Here is a 21,086-nt window from a genome sequence, read left to right as displayed (position 1 = left end):
TTCTTAAAGAAGAAATTATGCTACATGAGCCTACAAAATGGCTCAGTGGGTAAAGATGCTTGCTGCCAAGTCTGCCTACTTAAGTACGATCCCCAGGGTACACATGATGGAAGGAGAGAAATGACTCCCACAGGTTGTCCTCTGACCTGTGTGCACATGCATGTGCGCACATGCACGCTCACATACACACAGCAAATAAATAAACAAATGTAATAAAACAGTTTTAATGAGAGCTTCAAGTCATTGTGCACACCTGTAATCACAGCACTCTGGAGGCCGAGGCAAGAGCATGAGAGTTCAAGGCCAGAACCCGAGACCCTATGTCAAAAAAAATGATGCTTAAGAAATGTATACGGGGCTGGAGAGACGACTCAGCCTGCCACCAAACCTGATGACCTGTGTCCAGTCTCCACAACCCAAATGGTAGATGGGGAGAAACAACTCCGGCAGGCTGTCCTCTGGTGTCCACTTGCCACATGGTGTATGTCCATGTACATGTTCGTTGGTTCACATGTGCACACTTGAACACATTCATATGTGAGAACACGTCTGCACACACAATAAATAAATGAGAAGCTGTTATCCAGGCGGTGGTAGCACAAGTCTTTAATCCCAGCACTTGGGAGGCAGAGACAGGTGGATCTCCGTGAGTTCAAGGCCAGTCTGGTCTACAGAGTGAGGTTCAAGAAAGGCTCCAAAATTACAGAGAAACCCTGTCTCAAAAAAACAAAACACAAAGCCAACAACAATAACAAAACACACACACACACATACATATGTCTATCTGGATATAGGGAAAATACACCAAGTGAGAAAACATGTATTACATACAGTCATAAGCAGTGTTAAAAAAAAAAGAAAAAAAAGAAAACATGTATTACAGAACACCTAAGTCATGAGACTGGAGATGTATGTAGCTCAGTTGGTAGAGTGTTTGCCTCGCATGGACAAAGCCCTGGGTTCGAGCACCAGCACTGAGAAAACTAGGAGCCATGCCTTGCAAACCTAGTAAACCAGAAGGGGTGGAGGTATCAGAAGTTCAAGGTCATCTTCAGTTATATAACAAGTTAAAGGCCAGTGTGGTAACACACACCTTTAACCCCAGAACTCAGGCGCCAGAGACAGGTGGATCTCTGTGAATTCGAGGCTAGCCTGGTCTACAGAGCAAGTTCTAGGACAGCCAAGGCCTCACAAAGAAACCCTGTCTCAAAAAAAAAAAGCCACAACAACAACAAACAGCAACAACAAAAAGCCAGCCTGGACCATGAGAAACCTTATCTTTTTTTTTTTTTTTTGGTTTTATTTTGTTTCTTTGAGACAGGGTTTCTCTGTAGCTTTGGAGCCTATCCTGAAACTTCCCCTGTGGACCAGGCTGGCCTCGAACTCACAGAGAAACAAATACACAATCATGTCCTGTTCTATTTTGCTGTTGTAATTTGTAGCACTGACTGTGGTTCATTGTGTCTGGTACAGCTGAGAACTACCCACAGACTCATGAGGCAAACCATCACTATCCCTATCAAAAGGCTGGAGACTGGCAAAGGCTAAGCAAAGGAGCTTGGTCCTGACCACTATGGCTGAAAGTCGCCCCAAGGTTGTGAATTTCCGATTTTGCAAGAAACTAGCTTCAAAATGCAAGCTGAAAGGAGCTGCTGGTGAGAATAAAGACCTAAATACTAGCTCTGCTCATGTGTGGGTGGATGAAATTTTATAATAGAACAGGCATTAGCCAGGTATGGAGGCACAGCACCTGGGGGTGTAGAAGCAGGAGGATCACAAGTTCAAAGTCAGCCTGGGGTAACTAGCAAAATGCCTCCAAGTTTAAAATGAGGGAATGCTGGAGAGATGGCTCAGGATTTAAGAGCTCCTTGCAAGGGACCAGAGCTCAGTTCCCAGTGCCCACACTAGGCGGCCCACAACCTCCTGTAATTCCAGTTCCAGGGATCTGACACCCTTGTCTGTAGTCTGTGGACCCCTGTACTTACATGTACACATATCCACATACCCACACACACATCTACACATAATTTAAAGTAAAATAAAAAATAAATAAAGCATTGAAAGGGGGTGTATGCTGAAGTCCACACTGGCAGGGTGTGAGCCATCATGCCAACTCTGGGAGCTCCTTTAGCAGCACAAGCCCATAATAAACACCAGAGCACCGAAAGAGATGCTCAGAGAAGTCTCCATCCACAGCTGCCAAACAACGTTAATACAACCAAGTTTGTCAGCGTCCTAAGCATGAAGCTGCAGGGACCCCAGTGAGACAGGACCACACTGCTTGTCATCTCCAAGGAGACTGGTGGTGAGGTTCACATCTAGGGACCCCTCGTGAACTGAGCCTCCGTCAGAAGCTGCGTTCGGCTGCTGGTCCAGCCAAGCAAACTGACCTGGTGTCCATGGATACAACTGGGCGGAGGAGGAACCGATTTTGAATCTTGGAAGGGAGGAGCTGGTCTCATCTTTGGTCTGATTGCCATTGGTTCTCTCGCCCCACCCCCACCCCACAGGCTTCAGTTTTCCTGTCCTTAAAATGTGGTGACCGAGGAGGAGTGGGCTGGAAACTTTATAGGCTTTCAACTCTGATTATTTTCATCATCACCACTGTGAAACCACTCAAGCATGATAAACATTAGAGAATGTGATAAATATTGAGGTCTCCCCACAGTAACTATATTTGAATATTTTTTTTGCTTTATATATTTCTGATTTCTTAATAATTTCCCTCTGCAGAGGCAGGATAGTGACTCAGTTGGTGAAATGCTTGCCATGCAAGCTTGGGGACTGGTGTTCAGATCCCCAGCACCACGCCTGGTGCATGTCTGTCACTCTGGCTTGGGATTCGGAGGTGGAAACAGACATGTATGCCAACAAGACACTTACATACATAAAAAGAAAGTGACCATGGTGGGGACAACATCTGGGGATAGGCTGAGAAACTAAATCTAGCCTGGGATAGAGAGGGAGCTCAAGACCAAGATGGGTGACTTCTGGAGACCCCCACTCAAAATGAAAAGTGACTAGAAGGGTTGGGCTTGTAGCTCAGTGGTAAAGCTCCTGCCCAGGATCGGGAGTTGGGGGTGTGGGGCTCAATATTAGAATTCTTGGTGGGGAAACCTCAGCAGGGGACAGAAGGTATAGTTCAGGGGTAGAGTACTTGCCTAGCATGCACAAAACCCTAGGTTCAATCCTCAGTAACACAGTAACATACATACACACACACACACACACACACACACACACACACACACCCAGAAACCGAGTGTGTTCAACAACAGCACTCTAATGTCTCTTGGTTCTGGAACCTTGGAAAACCATGACACAGCACTGATAGGCTGCTTTCCCCTGGGACCACTCTCTGTGGCTTGTGGGCACCCTGTGGTCACTCTGTCTTCACATGGCCTTTCCTCTGGCCTCACGCAATCTCTGCTGTCACTGTGTGTTCCTTTTAATTCTTTTAAAATTAATTTTCTATTTATTTATTCATTTATTTTTGTTTTTCGAGACAGGGATTCTCTTTGCAGCCCTGGCTGTCCTGGAGCTCACTCTGTGGACTGTCTGTTTCCCAAGTGCTGGGATTAAAGTTGTGTGCGTCACTATCGCCTGGCTCTTTTTAAATTTTAAATTATCTGATCAGTTTATGTTTTGCCTGTGTGCACGTGTGTGCATCACGTGTGCCATGCGTGTACATAGTATCCACGTGATCCAGAAGACAGACTCTGATCCCGGGAGCTGGAGTTACACATGCTTGCAGGCTGCCATACCGGTGCTGGGAATCAAACCTGGGTCCTCAGGAAGAGCAGCCAATGTTCTAAACCACTGAGCCATCTTCCCAGCCCCAAATCTCTCTTGTTAGGAGGACATCTATAAAGTTGGATAGGACCCACAGACACAATCTTATTTTTAATATATATTTATTTGTGTGTGTGTGTGTGTGTGTGTGTGTGTGTGCACATGTATGCATGCTTGTGTATAGGTGTGAGGACAACTTGCAGGAGTCCATGCTCCTCTTCCACCACGTAGGTTCTAGGGAGTGAATATCCACTGAGTCGTCTTGCTGATTCTACAACCTCATTTTAACTTCATGACCCTTTTAAAGGCCCTATCACCAAATATAGTCACATTCTGAGGTTCTGGAGCGTCAACATGGAGGGGGCATCATGTAATCCATAGTATTAGAGCAGTGTTACCACAAATGGTGTGGCTTAAAATAACAGACTTGTGAGCGGGGCAGTGGTGGCACACACCCTAAATCTCAGAGACAGAGGCAGGAGGATCTCTGTGAGTTCAAGGCCAGTCTGGTCTACAGAGTGAGGTCCACAGCAACCAGGGATAAACAAAAAACACCTTGTCTCAAAAAAACAAAAAACAAAAAAACAAAACCAAACAAACAAAACAAAAAAAGCAGACACATGGACTGGGGATGCAGCTTGGTTGGTAGAGCGCTTGCCTAGCTTGCACAAGACCCCAAGGGCCATCCCTGGCTACACATGAACAAGGTATGGAAGTGCAGACCTGTAATCCCAAAATGTTAGAGACCAAGACAGGAGGACCAGGTATCCTAGATCATCCTTTGATACAGAATGCGTTCAAGGACAGTTTAGGATTACCTGAGACCTTGTATTGATTAACAAACATGTGTTGCCTTGCAATTCTGGAGCCTTACAGACATAAGGACCTGAATTCCATTGCTAGACCCACACTGAGAAAATTGAAAAGTTGGGTGAGGTTTGATCGTGGTGCTGGGGAGGCAGAGACAGGAGCATCTAGCCTACTCAATGAGTTTCAAGCCAGTTAGAGACTATCTGAAGAAAAAGGAGGGGCGGTGGTAGCTCACGCCTTTAGTCCCAGCTCTGGAAGCAGAAGCAGGGTGATCACTGTGAGTTCAAAGCTAGTCTGGTCTACAGAGTGAGTTCCATGACAGTCAGGGATATTCAGAGAGACCCTGTCTTGAAAAACCATAAACAAGCAAACAAAAAGCAAAGAAAAAGAAAAAAAGAAAAGAAAAGGGAGGGACTGGAAAGAAGGCTCAGTGGGGCCAATACTTCCTGCTCTTATAGGGGCCCTGCATTCGGTTTTCAGCACCCATTTGGGACTCTAATTTTTGCTCCAGGAGATCTGACGCCCTCTTCTGGCCTCTGGGGACACCTGCATGCACACGGTGCACAGACATATACTCAGCCCCTCCACACACAATGGTAAAATAAAATGAGTATTTCAAAAGAAAAATATGGTAGACAGTGTCTGAGGTTGTCCTCTGACCTACACGTGTGTGTGCGCTCACATGTGCACGCACACACACAACCACTTGTCTGGAAATCAGGGAGGTTGTATTTCACACTAGGAAATGTAAGGTCCTTGAGTAGGTGAGGCCCTGAGGGCACATTGGCATGGAGTCACCTAAAGAGCCCAGCACTTTGCGCCCAGAGCTGCAGGCAAAGCAAAGGTATTCCTGGTGACAAACCCTTCAGCTCAGAGGCACGAAGCACCCTCCTGCTCCCTCCCCACTGTGCCCTCTCAGCTTGTGTTCATGCCACCGCCATAGCAAAGAATAAAATAAAAAAAAATCCTGCCAATCTGTGCTTTTGGTGTCCCTTCCGGCCTCTGTTGATATGAAGGTGTATTTTTATCCAGTTCTAGGCAGAGACTACCGTGGGTTGAGCTTGTTTTACTTATGATTATGTCACGGACATATATACTGCCGCAGCCTTCATGACTGTTATTTTTAAGAGCTGGGTACTGTTCCATCTGGGTGATCCACTGTAATGGAGTTCACCAGCCTTCTACTTTGTGGCCTCTTTTCTTCTCTTTCTTCTTCTCTTCCCTTAAAAAGAAATGGAAGATTTATTATTACCGCGTGCGGGAATGATGGGGTCAGGGAGCTACATGTGCCCCCACATGCATGTGGAGGTCAGAGGAGAGTTGTGTGAAGTTGATTCTCTCCTTCCACCTTTGTGTGGGTTCTAGGGATTGGACTTAGGTCATCAGGATTGTGTGGCAACACTTGTACCTGCTGAGCCATCTCACTAGGCTATATCCTTCCTTCCTTTTCTTTTCCTCTCTATTGTTTCTTCCACCCTCCTTTCTTCCCTTATATATATTTATTTTTTGTACTAGAGATGGAGCCCTGGGCTTCACACATACTAAGCAAAAGTTCTACTACTGAGCCACACCCCAGCCCCTCACTGGGGGATTCTAGGCAGGTGCTCTACCACTGAGCCACACCCCACTCCCCTCACTGGGGGGTTCTAGGCAGGTGCTCTACTACTGAGCCACACCCCAGCCCCTCACTGGGGGATTCTAGGCAGGGGCTCTACCACTGAGCCACACCCCAGCCCCTCACTGGGGGATTCTAGGCAGGTGCTCTACTACTGAGCCACACCCCAGCCCCTCACTGGGGGATTCTAGGCAGGTGTTCTACCACTGAACCACACCCCACTCCCCTCACTGGGGGGTTCTAGGCAGGTGCTCTACTACTGAGCCACACCCCAGCCCCTCACTGGGGGATTCTAGGCAGGGGCTCTACCACTGAACCACACCCCAGCCCCTCACTGGGGGATTCTAGGCAGGGGCTCTACCACTGAGCCACACCCCACTCCCCTCACTGGGGGGTTCTAGGCAGGTGCTCTACCACTGAGCCACACTCCAGCCCCTCACTGGGGGATTCTAAGTAGGGGCTCTACCACTGCGCTATACCCCAGCATCCACATGGCAGCTCATAACTGTCTGTAACTCCAGTTCCAGAGGATCCAAACTCCTCACATAGACACACAAGCAGGCAAACCACCAATGCATTAAGTGGGCAGTGGTGGTGCACACCTTTAATCCCAGCACTCAGGAGGCAGAGGTAGATGGATCTCTTTGAGTTCAAAAGAAATCTGATCTACAAAGCGAGTTTCAGGACAGCTGGGGCTGTTACACAAAGAAATCCTGTTTCTAAAAACCAAACCAATCAAACAAACAAAAATCAATACACTCATAAAAAAATAAATTAATTAAAAAACAGGTCCCCAAATAAAACTCTGTAAGCTACCAATGCCACTTTTAAAACTATAATGTATTATTATTTACATGCGTCATGTGCATGTGTATGGGTAGGACTGCTTTGCTACCGTGCACATGTTGGCGTCTGAGGATAACCTGGGGAGGAGTTTCTCCTCTTCCATCATAGGGGCCTGGGCAATGAGTTCAAGCCATGAGGCTTGGCAGCAGGTGCCTTCACCCACAAAGCTCTCTTTGGCCCTGGAATTTTCCATCTCATAGTTCTGGACTAGGCTTGATCACAAATAGCTGAGACCACAGAAAGTGAAGGTGCAGCTAAGCAGAGTCGGGGGATGCTGTGTATCTTGGCTATCAAAGGAAAATTAAAATACACATTGGATAAGCTTCGTTCAGGCGTGAGTAAAAGGACTGTTGCATGCATTTGTGGTCAACTCAAACAAGACAACACTACTTATTTATTTGGGACAGGGTTTCATGTTGCATCTAGGCGGGCCTCCAACTTGTTCTATAGGTAAGGATGACCTTGAATTATCTATCTATCTAGACATCTGCCTATCTATCTATCTATCTATCTATCTATCTATCTATCTATCATCTATCTATCTACCATCTATTTTATTATGGGAGGGTGTTGAGACAAGGTTTCTCTGTGTAACAATTCTGGTTATCCTGGAACTCAATCTGTAGACCAGGCTGGTCTCGAACTCACAGAGATCCACCTCCCTTTGCCTTCCAAGTGCTAAGCTTAAAGGCATGCACCACCACAGCCCAACTATTTTTTTTTTTCAACAAGGATCTCTTGCTATACATAGCCCAAGCTATCCTGGAACTCATTAAGTAGCCCAGATTAGCTTCAAATTTTCCATCCTTCTACCTCAGGCTCTGGGGTGCCAGGATTAGAAGTATATCACACCCCAGCAGTCGGTGTATTCTGATGACCAAGAAGCTGGCTTTCTTCCTCAGACACAGGTGGAAGAGACCCACAGCAGCCTCCTCTCCCCCACAGTGACCATCTGTGCCTGAAAGCAGCGTTCTCTGCCTGGCTGTCTCCTGTCTCGGTGAATCTGGGAGGGAGGGAGGCATCTCAGATGTAAAGCCCACAGTAGACCAACACGTTCGAAGCAACAGCTTAAAAAAAAAAAAAGGAAAAGAAAAAGGCGACTCGAAATAGATTTCTGTCTACAGCCAAAATTTGTCTTAGTGCCAGAATGAGGAAGAAGAACCCAAATGAGCCATTTCCCCAGGATCTCTGGGGGACACACAGATCTAGCAGTTAAGGGGGAGTTCAGAATCTGCGGTGGTATTGTCGGGTGGGGGTGCTGGTGGATTGTTCCCTGGTGGAGAATCTACCCATCTTTCTAAAAACATCAGCTCCCAGCATAAGCCAAAGGCAGTCTCTCGGCGGAGGAATGAGATGGCGTGCAGAGTCAAGGACTGTTGGGAAAGCTAGAAAGTTTCAGTGGCTTCTAAGTAAGCAGGCTTTAAAAAATGACTTGCAGGTGGGGCCCTCGTGAGATGGTTCAGAAAGTGAAGGTACCTGCTGCCTGGAGGTTGATTCCTAGGACCCATGTGATGGGAGGAGAGAACCTGTGTGTCCAGACATGCACACGGACGCACACAAGCAACATAAATAAATACATAAAATATAATAAATTTATATCATGTGCTGGAGCTATGGCTCAATCAGTAAAGTGCTTGCCACACAGCATGAGGACCCGAGTTTGGATCCCCATCACCTACGTGAAAAGCCTGCCATGGTGGTGCATGCTGTAATCTGTCTCTGAGAAGCCTTGCCTTCACCTCCCCCCCCCCCCCCCCCCCACTGAATCTAGAGCTCATAGACTGGCAAATGAGCTCCAGGGGTCTCTCTGGCTGTACCTCCTCAATGCTGGGGTTACAGGTATATACGGCCACACCCACTTCTAATGTGGGTGCTGGAGATGAAATCTGAACTCAGGTCCTCACACTTGCACAGCAAGCACTTTACCAGCGCAGCCATCTCCCCAGGCCCAAGTTTCCTAAGAAACTCAAGATTATGGAGGCTGAGAAAAGTCACGCACGCATGCGCATGCCGTCTGAAAGCTGGGTAGCCAGGGTGCGCAGTGGTATGGATCAGTCCAAATCCGGAGGGCCGACAATCTGAGGGACAATTGGGAGCAGGTTGCAGCCAGGGTGGGGGTGGGAGGACACCAGATGTCAACCTTTGGCTAGATGCACACACATGCATACATGTACACACACACACACCTCCTTCTCGTGTACTAAGGTGCATACCTAGCTATTTGATTGGTTCTTTCCTCTGCAGAACCCTGGCAATCTACCCTTCTTGCACGTTTATCCGGAGACGCACACGCTGCCTGTTCCAGGATTCCTTTCCTACAAAGCTGGCCAGACAAGCCTCCTCCCCGCGTGCCGTCTCACACAGCAGGGGCACATTAGCACTTAGGAGCAGCTCTCTGCTTCCCCTAGTGATGGCCCATTTGTCACTTTGGCTCATTCTGCCTTCTGAGATCAAGCTTAACATCCATCGGCCTTTTGCTCTGAGCGCCCAAAGTTTAAATTCGCGACTTCCATCCTATTTGATCTCACTTAGTGCTTTCCCAGATCTGGCCACCTCCCTTGTTCTGTTTACAATGACCAAAGGTGTTCTCCTGAGAGCCCAGGAATGGAGCTCAGATGGCAGAGTGCTTGGGCAGGATGCATGAGACCCTGGGTTTTGTCCCAGGACCCTTACACTGGGCATGGAGGTGCACACCTGAGACCCTAGCACTTGAGAGATAGAGCAGGAGATAGATGAGTCCTAAACCAGTAAGAGACTCTGCCTAAAAAATAAAGCGAACAGAGTTCTTGAGAGTGACATATGAGCTTTTCCTCTGACCTCCACATGCACACACACACACACGTGTGTGTGCACATGCAACCGTGCACACCAACACATCAAATAAATGAGTAAACATAGCTGGGCGGTGGTGGCGCACGCCTTTAATCCCAGCACTCGGGAGGCAGAGGCAGGCGGATCTCTGTGAGTTTGAGGCCAACCTGGTCTACAAGAGTGAGTTCCAGGACAGGTTCCAAAGCTACAGAGAAAACCTGTCTCGAAAATTAAATAATAAATAACTAAGTAAACAAATAGAACCTTTATAAGAAGTTCCATCTGGGGCTGGAGAGATGGCTCAGTGGCAAAAGCTCTTGGCACATAAATGAGAGGACCTGAGTTCAGATCTCCAGTACCCAGGTAAATGCCAGGCAGGGATGGAAACCTCCTAACTAGACTTGTCAAATTGCCAATCTCTGGATTCAAGGGAGAGACCCTGCCTGAATATTTAGGGGAAGTGTGATCAAGAAAGACACCTGATGTCAGTGCCACTGGCCCCACACACATATGCGCACACACATGAACATGCATGTGCATGCAACATACATGCAAATACATATGCCATGCACCTGCATCATCATCATCATCATCATCAGTAGCAGATCTGGCAAGATGTCCCACCTGGTAAAGGCACTTGGTGCCAAACCTGACAAACTAAGTTTGATCCCACGGGTCCACATGGTACAAAGAGCAAACCAAGTCCTGCAAGAGGCATTCTGACCTAGACATACACAATCAAGAACTAAATAAGATGTAACTAATAACGACAAGCCAAGCCCTCCCTGCTGGATCTGCATGGGTGAGGGGTTGCAGTGCCTAGCTTCCTTTTGCACATACACCTCAGCCGGGCATGTGAAGTCCCATTTCGTCACCTTAGGTGGGCCCCTGCCAAGCACAGCTATTTTAGCTCCTGCAGCCGCGATCACACTCACTGGGTGGGTGTGAAGAGCTGAGCCTCAGCGACTTTCAAACCCCACCTAATGCCAGCATCCAGGGCTCTTGTTAACTGAGCTGCAAGGACGAGCCTGCTCCGGAGACCAAGGGGCCAGGTCACCAGGCACAGGACAGTGATGTCTGGATGGGTGGGGTATAATGAGCTGGCATCTCCTGGGTACTCTCTCTGAATTCGCAGTGCCGGCATGGAGACAGAGGGAGGAATGCCAGGATGCTCCTGTTTGTGAACCTGCTGTGGAGGATTTGTGGATGTTATTGATGCTTCTACTGCTTTGGTAAAAGAAGGCCATGGGCAGATGAGATGGCAAAGGAGGTAAAAGAGTTTGCCACCAGGCCTGATGACCCACGTCCAAGCCCCAGAGCCCACATAATAAGAGAGAACCGACTCCCACCATGTGAGTTCCAAGGGACCCTTGTCCTTTCATCCTCCCAAGGGTGCCATGACATGTGTGCCCCCCACCACACACAAATGAACTTTAACTATTTTTTACGATCTTCCAGGAGGAACTGAGGAGATCGCCGAGTTGTAGAGTACTTGCCATGTAAGCATGGGGCTCTGAGTTTGGGCTCCGGTGTCCAGGTAAAAGAGCGGAGCATGCGGCCGGAGACACGGCGCAGAAGTCAAGACCGCTTCCTGTGCTCGCAACACCCTCTTCTGGCCTCCCCGGGTACCCGTGCGCACACCGTATGCACTCACACAAACACACGCATAGATAAACACATTTTTAAAAAAAGAGCCTGGTAGCACACACTTGTGACCTCAGTGCGGGGAGGTGCAGACAATGGCATGCTTGGGGCTCCACAGGCCAGCCAGTGTCACCGAACTGGTGAGTCTCGGGTTCAGCCAGAGACCCTGTTCACAAAATAAGTGGTCCATGATAGAGGAAGACACTAGACATCGACATGTGACACATATGTACTTGACATGTACACACACACACACACACACAAAGAGGCCATTCTCATGATGGGTGTCCTGTTAGCCTTTGAGATGCCACCAGAGGTTCAAAAGGGCGCCCTCCGGTGGCTATCAGTGTAGAGTGTAGACTGGTTGTGTGCACAGAGCTAGGAAAATCTAAAACAAGCTGCCAATGCCGAAGCATCTGGAGATTTCTATAAAGAGAAAAAAAAATCACATATCCATATTCTCCAGCAAAACTGGAATATTTGGTGGCACAGAACCCACATTCAGGCTGGACAAACATCTATGAATGGAGTTTCATGAGCCCCACAGGGCCTTCGGGGCCCTATGCCCAGAAGGTTTATCAGCCCGGGGCCCTATACATGCATGACCTCTGCTGGAAAACTGATTCACGAAGTGTGCTCTGACTGAAAAGGACATTTTCATGTGTGTGTTGGGTGTATGGTGTATGTGTGTGGTGGGTATGGATACGTATGTTTATGGGTACGTGTGTGTGTGGCGGGTACGGTGTATATGTGTATTTATGGGCACATGTGTGTGTGTGTGTGATGTTGTGGCCCTGTATGGAGGCCAGTGGCCGACATCAGGTATCTTTGCGGGTCACTCTCCATCTTTTATACCGAGACATCTGAACCTAGAACTTGCTGGGTAGCCTTGTCTGGCTAGCAGACTGGTCTGGGGATCCCTGTCTCCACCTCCAGAGTGCTGGGAGTACGGGATGTTTAAGGAGGTTGGATCCATGGGAACTGGTGTGGCAGACGGTCGTGAGCTACCAGATGTGGGTGCTGGAAAACAAACTCGGTCCTCTGTAGGAACAGCCAGTGCTTAGCGGCTGAGCGCGCCAGCCCCCAGATTGGGTATATAAGACACTTTCTACATGTGATCCCACCTGACCCTCCTAAGAGCTCTCCAGAGGGAACTAGGACATGGTATTAGCGACAGCAGGAAATCATTTAGGTCATGTAATTGTGTCAACCTGACGGGCCAAAATACCAGCAAAAGGAACTTAACTCTTGGAGAGACAGGCACAAAAATTCCACAAGACGATCCGGCCTGGATAGGAGTTTATTGTTCTTGGGTGAGGTAGTGACAGAAGGGCTTGAGATCACTGGGTAAAAAATGGGTGAGAGGAGAAGGCTGGAGCCTCCGGAAGAAAAGGGGAAACCGGGTACTGCCGAGCAAAGGCGCGAGACCCATTAGTCAGGACTCAGCGCCGTGACAATTGCGCTCCCTGGTGGACCCGGTGAGGGCTGCTCCCTTTCTTTGGGATTTGATGGCAAAACCAACCGTACAGGAAAAAAGCATCCCCACGTGTTAATATTTTTGTTTTTCTGATACAGGGGCCCGCTTTACTGCCCAGGCTGGATTCAAACTTCCGGTCTCAAGAAATTCTCGTCCTCTTAAGGACTGAGATTGTAGGTTTGAGCCATAATATCTGGCTTCTTGTTTGATTTCTAAAAAAAAAAAAAAAAAAAAAAAAGGAAAGAAAAGAAAAGAAAGACGTTGAGTCAGAAGTAATGGTTCTGAGTTTGAGGCAAGCCCGTTTTACATAGCAAGTTCTGGGTTAGCCAGGCCTACAGAGTGAGACACTATCTCAATTTTATTTTATTGGTCCCCCCCCCCCTTTCTGGGAAGTGGAATTACAGGTAGTTGTGAGACACAATTGTGGGTGCTGGGAACCACACCTGGGTCCTCTGCAAGAGAAACAAGCATTCTTAACCAACGAACCACCTCTCCGGTCCCCCGTCATCCTCTTTATGATTTATCTGCCGTGTGTGTGAGGTGTGAGGACGTGTGCACATGTATGTGTGGGTGTGGGCATGTCTGTGTGGGTGTGCGCATGTATGTGTGGGTGTGTGCATGTATGTGTGGGTGTATACATGTGTGTGTACATGTGTGTGTGCGCGTGTATGTGTGGGTGTGCACATGTATGTGTGGGTGTGTGCATGTATGTGTGGGTGTGCACATGTGTGTGTGGGTGTGCGCATGTATGTGTGGTTGTGCGCATGTATGTGTGGGTGTGCACATGTATGTGTGGGTGTGCGCATGTATGTGTGGGTGTGCGCATGTATGTGTGGGTGTGCGCATGTATGTGTGGGTGTGTGCATGTATGTGTGGGTGCACGTGCGCATGTATGTGTGGGTGTGCACATGTATGTGTGGATGTGTGCATGTATGTATGTGTGGGTGTGTACATGTATGTGTGGGTGTGCGCATGTATGTGTGGGTGTGCACATGTATGTGTGGGTGTGCGCATGTATGTGTGGGTGTGTGCATGTATGTATGTGTGGGTGTGTGCATGTGCCTGTGTGCTCTCAGAAGCCAGAAGAGGACATCGTGAGTTCTCCTACCATTCTCCACCTATTTGCTTTCAGAAAGGGTCTATTCCTGAATCTGGAGGCATAACTGTGCTTTCTTAGCTAGGCTGGTCCCAGGGACCCTCCTATCCCCACCCCTTTGGAGCTGGCCCACGGGCATGTTCTGGAAACTCAACTGGACACATGGGTGCTGAGACCCAAACTCCAGTCTTCACGATTACACATCAAGTGCTCCTCCTGGGTTTGTTTGTTTGTTTGTTTGAGTGTTTTTTTGAGGCAGGGTTTCTGTGTGTGGCTCTGGCTGTCTTGGAACTTGTTTTGTAGTCCACACTGGGTTCAAACTCAGAGATCCACCTGCCTCTGCCTCCAGAGTGCTGGGATTAGAGGCGTGTGCCACCACCGCCTGCTTCAGCCTCCTGATTTCTGATGATGGTAAGTCTCAGTGGGGTGAGATGGAGCCTCGGTGTAGTTTTGATTTGCATTTCTCTGATGACTGAGGATGCTGAATTTTCTTTTTCATACAATTTGAAAACGCCCCTCTATACTGGTTGGTTTTGTCAGTTTAACACAAACCTAGATGTTACCTGGGAAGAGGTAATCTTGGTTGAGAAAACTCTTCCATAAGATTGGCCTTTAGGCATGTCTGGGGGTACTGCTTTAATTAATAATTGATGTGGGAGGGCCCAGTTTACTGTGGGTAGGGCCATTCCTGGGCAGTTGATTCTGGGTTCCTTTAGAAAGCAGGCTGAGCAAGCCATGAGGAGCAAGCCAGTAGGCAGCACCCCTACATGGCCTCTGCATAAGCTCCTGCCTCTAGGTTCCTGCCCTGACCTCCTTCCCTGATGGACCATGGTGCCGAACTGTAAACAGAAATAAACCTTTTCCTCCTCAAATTGATTTTGGTCATAGTGTTTTATCACAATGATAGAAGCCCTGAGACACCTTCATGGAGGGATTCTGGGCAAGGGTGTTACAGCTCAGCCACGCCTAGAGCCCTGCACAGCTGATTTTTTAATACACACCCAGTTGAAGCAACAGCCATGTATCTATCTCTCTCAAGAGTTAGTTGGTTTTAGTCTGAAAACAAACTACCTCTCTGGAACAAGTCTGCTTTAGCAAAAGGAAATTCCAATTTATGTATTATTAAATCTCCAGTGTTGTAGTAGCCAGGGGTATATGGGTATAGTGGCATATTATTTGTGTTTTAATAAATAAGGTTTGCCTGAAGATCAGAGGGCAAAGCAGCCACACTAGTCAGCCATACAGGCCAAGGAGTGGTGGCACAACCTGTAATCCCAGGATTTGGGAGTCACACACCTTTAATCCCAGCACTAGGGAGGTAGAGACAGAAATGATATGGCTGGGCAGAGAGAGGACTATAAAGGGGAAGAGATAGGAACACAGTGGAGTGTGGAGTCTGAGGATTTGTGGAGACAGGATCTCGCCCTTTCAGTCTGTAGATTTGGTAGAAGTCAAAGGTCTCCCTAGTGCTTGGCTGCTTTGCTTTTCTGATCTTCATCTTGAACCCCAATATCTGTCTCTGGGTTTGTTTTTAAAAAAATATTTTTAAATTTTTATTTATTTATTATGTATACAATGTCCTATCTGCATGTTAAGCCTGTAGGCCAGAAGAGGGCACCTTGGTTGTGAGCCACCATGTGGTTCCTGGGAGTTGAATTCAGAACCTCTTGAAGAGCAGTTAGTGCTCTTAACCTCTGAGCCACCTCTCCAGCCCTGCCTCTGGGGTTTTTTTAAAATTATTTATTATGTATACAATATTCTGTCTGCGTGTAGCTGGGAATTGAACTCAGGACCTTTGGAAGAGCAGACAATGCTCTTAACCGCTGAGCCATCTAGCCAGCCCACTGTCTCTGGGTTTTTATGCTACATATGGGGTTGTGACCACACAAATGTCACAGCAATAACCCTTTGATGTCACAATAAGATCCAAGGTCCTTCTTTCCTTCTTCCTTTCTGCCTTTCCTATTTTTTTTTTGAAGTAGGATGGCATTTGATGAAGGATGGCCTTGAACTTGCTATGTAGCTGAGGCTGGCTTTGAACTGCTGATACTCCTTCCTCCACCTCCTAAATTCTGGGACTTGGGATATGTGCCACTGCAACCAAGTTAGTTCTATTTTTGGGTGAGGATGTATTTTCCTGTGTATTTATCTGCAGTCTTCTCCACAGCTGGGATAGCTTTACCACTGTGGGAATCTTATTTGTAGATCAGTGCAGTATATTCAATTTCCTCCACAGTAAACTTTGTTAGACTAATGATATCTCTCAACAATGATATATGTCTGAAGTGAAAAATATGCTAATTAATAAGATTTACACAGTAGCAAAATATTGCAATGTGAATTGATTATTATATATCAGTTCAAAATGTTTTAATGGGCTGGGGACATGGCTCAGTGGTAGAGCACCTGCCTAGAATTCCCCAGTGAGGGGCTGGGGTGTGGCTCAGTGGTAGAGCACCTGCCTAGCAGAAGGAAAGCCTTGGGTTCCATCCCTGTAACTGCCTAAAAATAAAAAAAAAAACACACTATGAAGAACCACCACACACACACATATACACTGTTGCACCCACCAGAGTGCAAAAAGACACATAAGCTGAGGGCCCAGCTTCGGAATAGAAGGATTTAATAACTCAACCTCACTCAACAAGACTGTTCCGGATCCCAGAACGCAACCGAGTCTTTCCGTCCTTGGCTCTTCACCGGACGATCTAATGTGGTTGTTTGTGATGACATTTGTTTTGATAAGGGCTTCACTCTGTCTTCACTTCAAATTTTGCTTCCGTGAAGGGAATGTCTTACTTGAAACACACTGCTCTCCTCAGATCCCTCTGCTGCCCTGCCCTGCAGGGGTGTTAACAGCGATCCTTTCTGACTGGCCTTTCTCTGGTGACCTCTCTGGGCAGCTGTGAGATTTACCTGACAAAAAAAGGCAAAAGGAGATGGGTCAGGATTACCCAAGAAATCAGTATTCTGCACACATACAATTAAAGAAATAATAATAAAGGAAGCACTACTACTTTTTTATATAATTTATTTTATTTAATGTGCATTGGTGTGAGGGCGTCAGATCCCTTGGAATTGGAGTTACAGACAGTTGTGAGCTTCCATGTGGGTGCATAGAATTGAACCGAGGTCTTCGGGAAGAGAAGCCAGCACTATTAAAGATTAAGCCATCTCTCCAACACCCCCCAATATCTCCAGCCCCGCCTCCTTTTAAACATAAGGTCTCTTGTAGGTCAGGCTGGCCTCCAATGTCCTATGGAGCCAAGGATGACCGTGGATTTCTGTTCTACCTCTGTCTGCTGAGTGCTCGGATTACAGACCTGGACCAGCCCTGGATTATGCAATTCATAATCACTACCAAGTGAGCCGCATCCACCGTGCCTGCTTTTATATCACCTCTCTCGGGCATTTATTACAGAAAAGTCTAACACACCCTCCTGCCTTCAACATCCACAGAGTTGGATCCGAAAGCGGAAGGGAAACTGGAAGGGTGAAGAGTTCACAGACTGAGACTCGAGGAGGGGGCAGCCCAGGCAGGGCCAGCGTCCTCCCGAGGTGTGCCGAGATGAGTTTGGGCAGGTCAGAGGGGCTAGAACTTGCAGAGTTCCAGAACTGGGCAGAGCAGCAGAGGAAAGTGTGTGGCGAGCCACCGTGAGCCTGGCTCAGGTCCCTGCTGACTTCGGTTGATGCATATGAGAGAACCAGGTATGTCCATCCCAGCCCTCTAGGTTCTGGGCTCTCTGCTATTCCAAGGACAGACAGGAATCCTGCTGAGAGCCCGTGGAAGACTCCTCAGACCCCGGAAGGTGACCTGTTATGGCAGTGCACCCTTGCCTCTGTGAATGGGTAAACCCCAGCTACAGGTGCCTCTCCTCCCGAGTTGCTCACATCTTTGCAATCACACATTCCTTTCTCTGGTTCCCTCCGCTCTCGGTGCTGCCCGGAAAGCAGACTCTGGGTGCAGGGCCCTGCTGTAAATCCCCCCTTCACCGAGACTGTAAGAGGACCCCCCAAAGTCTAATCAGAGACACCCCCATACTGTTTGCTTACCTATGGAATCGAAACCTGAATTCTCGGTCAGAGCCCCCTTCATACAGCTGCCTGTCTATATGCCCGTGATATTAATAGCTGTTCTAATCAAATTCTTACCAAAATGACAATTCACTTCAGTGTCCCCCTTGAACTCTAAACTTGAGGCCTTTCAGAAACCACCCCAGGTCAGACTGAAAGAAATGCGTTTTAGTAGCTGGGTGGGTTAGTAGCTCAGCACTTGGGAGGGGGAAGCAGGGAGGCTAGGAATTCAAGGTCATCCTACGTAAAGAGTTGGAGACTAGCCTGGGATACTTGGCGCCTGTCTCAAAACAATAACAACAAAACAAAAACGGAAAGACACGCGTTTCCTAAGGTCAGACAGCTGGAAAAGGCGCAGTGCTGTGTCCCGTTCCACTAACCTTCTGTCAATTCCAGGCCATGCTGAGACTGGAACGTGAAGGCTCCTGAAGCTTTACCACAATCACCTGACTTCCTCTAGAATTCCGTGTGTGTGTGTGTGTGTGTGTGTGTGTGTGTGTGTGTGTGTGTGTGTGTGTATGCGCGTGCGCGCGCGTGCACGCATATGCATGTGTGTGGCTGTGTGTGTTGCATGCAACTGAATATCTATGCATGTCTATGCACGTGTAACTAACTGTATGAACATACGTGGGGAGGCCAGAGCAAGACATCGGGTGTTTTCCACGATTGCTCCCCATCAGGCTGCTTTGAAACAGTGTCTCTCATGAACTGGAAGCCAGCCATTCCAAGTGGGAACCCTGACCACTGAGCAATCCGGGTTCATCTGTGTGTGGGCACCCTGGCCACTGAGCAATCAGGGTTCACGTGTGCTTGCCTCCCACTGCTAGGATTACGGGCACACTCTGTCACGCCCAACACTTCTGTGGGTGCCGGGGATTCAAACCCAGGCCCACTGTTCTCATAGGTGCAGCGCAAACACCGCTATCCACTGGGCCATTGCCACAGTCCCATCTCTAAAAATTAAAAATTTAAAATATTTATTTTATGATGTGGGCATATATGCCACGATGCTCTGAAAACAAACCATGGGGGCTGGGGTTTTTTTGTTGTTGTTCTGTTTTGTTTTCGTTTTTGTTTGTTTGTTTTTGAAGCAAGGTTTCTCTGTGTAGCCCTGGCTGTCCTGGAACTCATCATGTAGACCAGGCTGGCCTGAACCCTGAGATTTGCCTGCCTCTGCCTCCCAAGTCTTAGAATTGAAGGCGGTGCCACCACAGCACCTGGAGATTCTTTCTTTCTGCCACACGGGCCCCAGGAGTTGAACTCAAGTCAGCAGTGTTGGCAGCAAAGGTCTTTATCCATTCAGCCATCTTGCTGGCCCCTCTTTGAAAATTTTGATGCCAATCTTCATTGCTTGAAAAGTGCCAAATGGGATGGTTTTTTTCTCGGGTCTGAGTCTTGGGGCCATATCTGCCCCCAGGAGATCCCCGGGGCATCTGTGCCATAGAGAACAGATATTAAAAGGGTACCTGAGAGCCACAGATGCAGCCTCTCTCCTGACATTCGGTTTGGTGGCAATTTCTCCTTAATTAACTCAGGTGCGTCTCTGTCAAATACGGCCTCCAGCCCATCTGGAAACTGAGACAAGGATGCTCATGTTTCTTGTTCATGAAAAAATCAGCCTTCTACAGCATTTGGTTTCTCTTGTCCGATAGCATTTCCTACTTATCTAAGCAGCTTTGGGATCTTCTGATACTTTCTGCCCTTGGTCAAAAATCCATACACTGAATAAAGACCCCGAGTGGGCGAGACGGAGGAAAGCTGCAAGTATAAGGTTTTAGTTGAAATTGCTTGAGGAATTCTTAGCAAGAAGCCTGCAAATGTCATCACTGACAGCAAACGGGATATTATCATCCGCAGGATCTTTAACAGGATGAGAGGAACGCAAGCTGTGGGAATCTCAGTCCTTAAGGAAGATGCCAGAAGGGTACAGCTGGATCACATGATACCTGTGTCTTGAACATTTCAAGATGCTGCCAATTTGTTTTCTAAAGAAAATTTCATTTCAAGAAGTAAAATGTGTTAAGCTGAACCTGGGTAGTGCAAGCTTGTCTTTCCAGCACTAGGGGGGGCTGAGACAGAAGAATCATGAATACAAGGCAACTTAGCGAGACCCTGCCTCAAAATCGAAAGGGCTGGGGATGTGGCTCAGTGGTAGAGCACCTGCCTAGAATCCCCCAGTGAGGGGCTGGGGTGTGGCTCAGTGGTCGAGCATTTGTCTAGCTTAGTGAGGCCCTAGTTACTGCACAAAAATGAGGAGAGGAGGAGGAGGAGGAGGTGCTTGTTAAGGAATGGAGGGAGTCTGTCCCTTAGGTAACACACTCGTCCACTCAGAAGAAAGAGTTTCAGTCTTTCCGTGCTCTCACACTTGACGTTGGTCTTCTTCACCTTCACCATCTTTTGTTTCTTTTGATGTGTAGTGGTGTCTCATTGTGGTTTATTTTGTATCTCTCTTAATGACTGGTAACGCTAAGCATCTTCTCATTTGCTCATTTGTCATCTACAGCATAATCTATTGGGGGCAAAAATACCATGTAGGAAAAAAGAGTGGAGGGAAAATGGAGAGAATGCTCTTGAGTAAAAAAGGACCCAGTGTAGACTCAGAAGAGCTGGATTTAGGGAGGGATAAAAATGGCTGATTCTGTTAGGTGTGGTGGGGCACACCTTTAATCCCAGCACTCTGGAGGCAGAAGCAGGTGGTTCTCTGTGAGTTTGAGGCCAGTCTGGTCTACAGAGTGAGTTCTAGGACAGCCATGGCTACACAGAGAAACCCTGTCTCAGAAACAAACACCCACCACCACCACCAATCTATTAGGATAGGACTCTTAAGGCTCTGATGATCCAGTTGTCTTTGGAAACCCCCTCACAGGCACACCCAGAGGGATGCTCCATGGATTTCCTAGGTGCCTCTTAAGCCAATCAAT

Source organism: Microtus oregoni, unplaced genomic scaffold, assembly GCF_018167655.1.
Source record: "Microtus oregoni isolate MIOR12 unplaced genomic scaffold, Mior012 000029F_ref0000214, whole genome shotgun sequence".
NCBI lineage: Eukaryota > Metazoa > Chordata > Mammalia > Rodentia > Cricetidae > Microtus > Microtus oregoni.
This window is presented reverse-complemented; position numbering follows the sequence as displayed.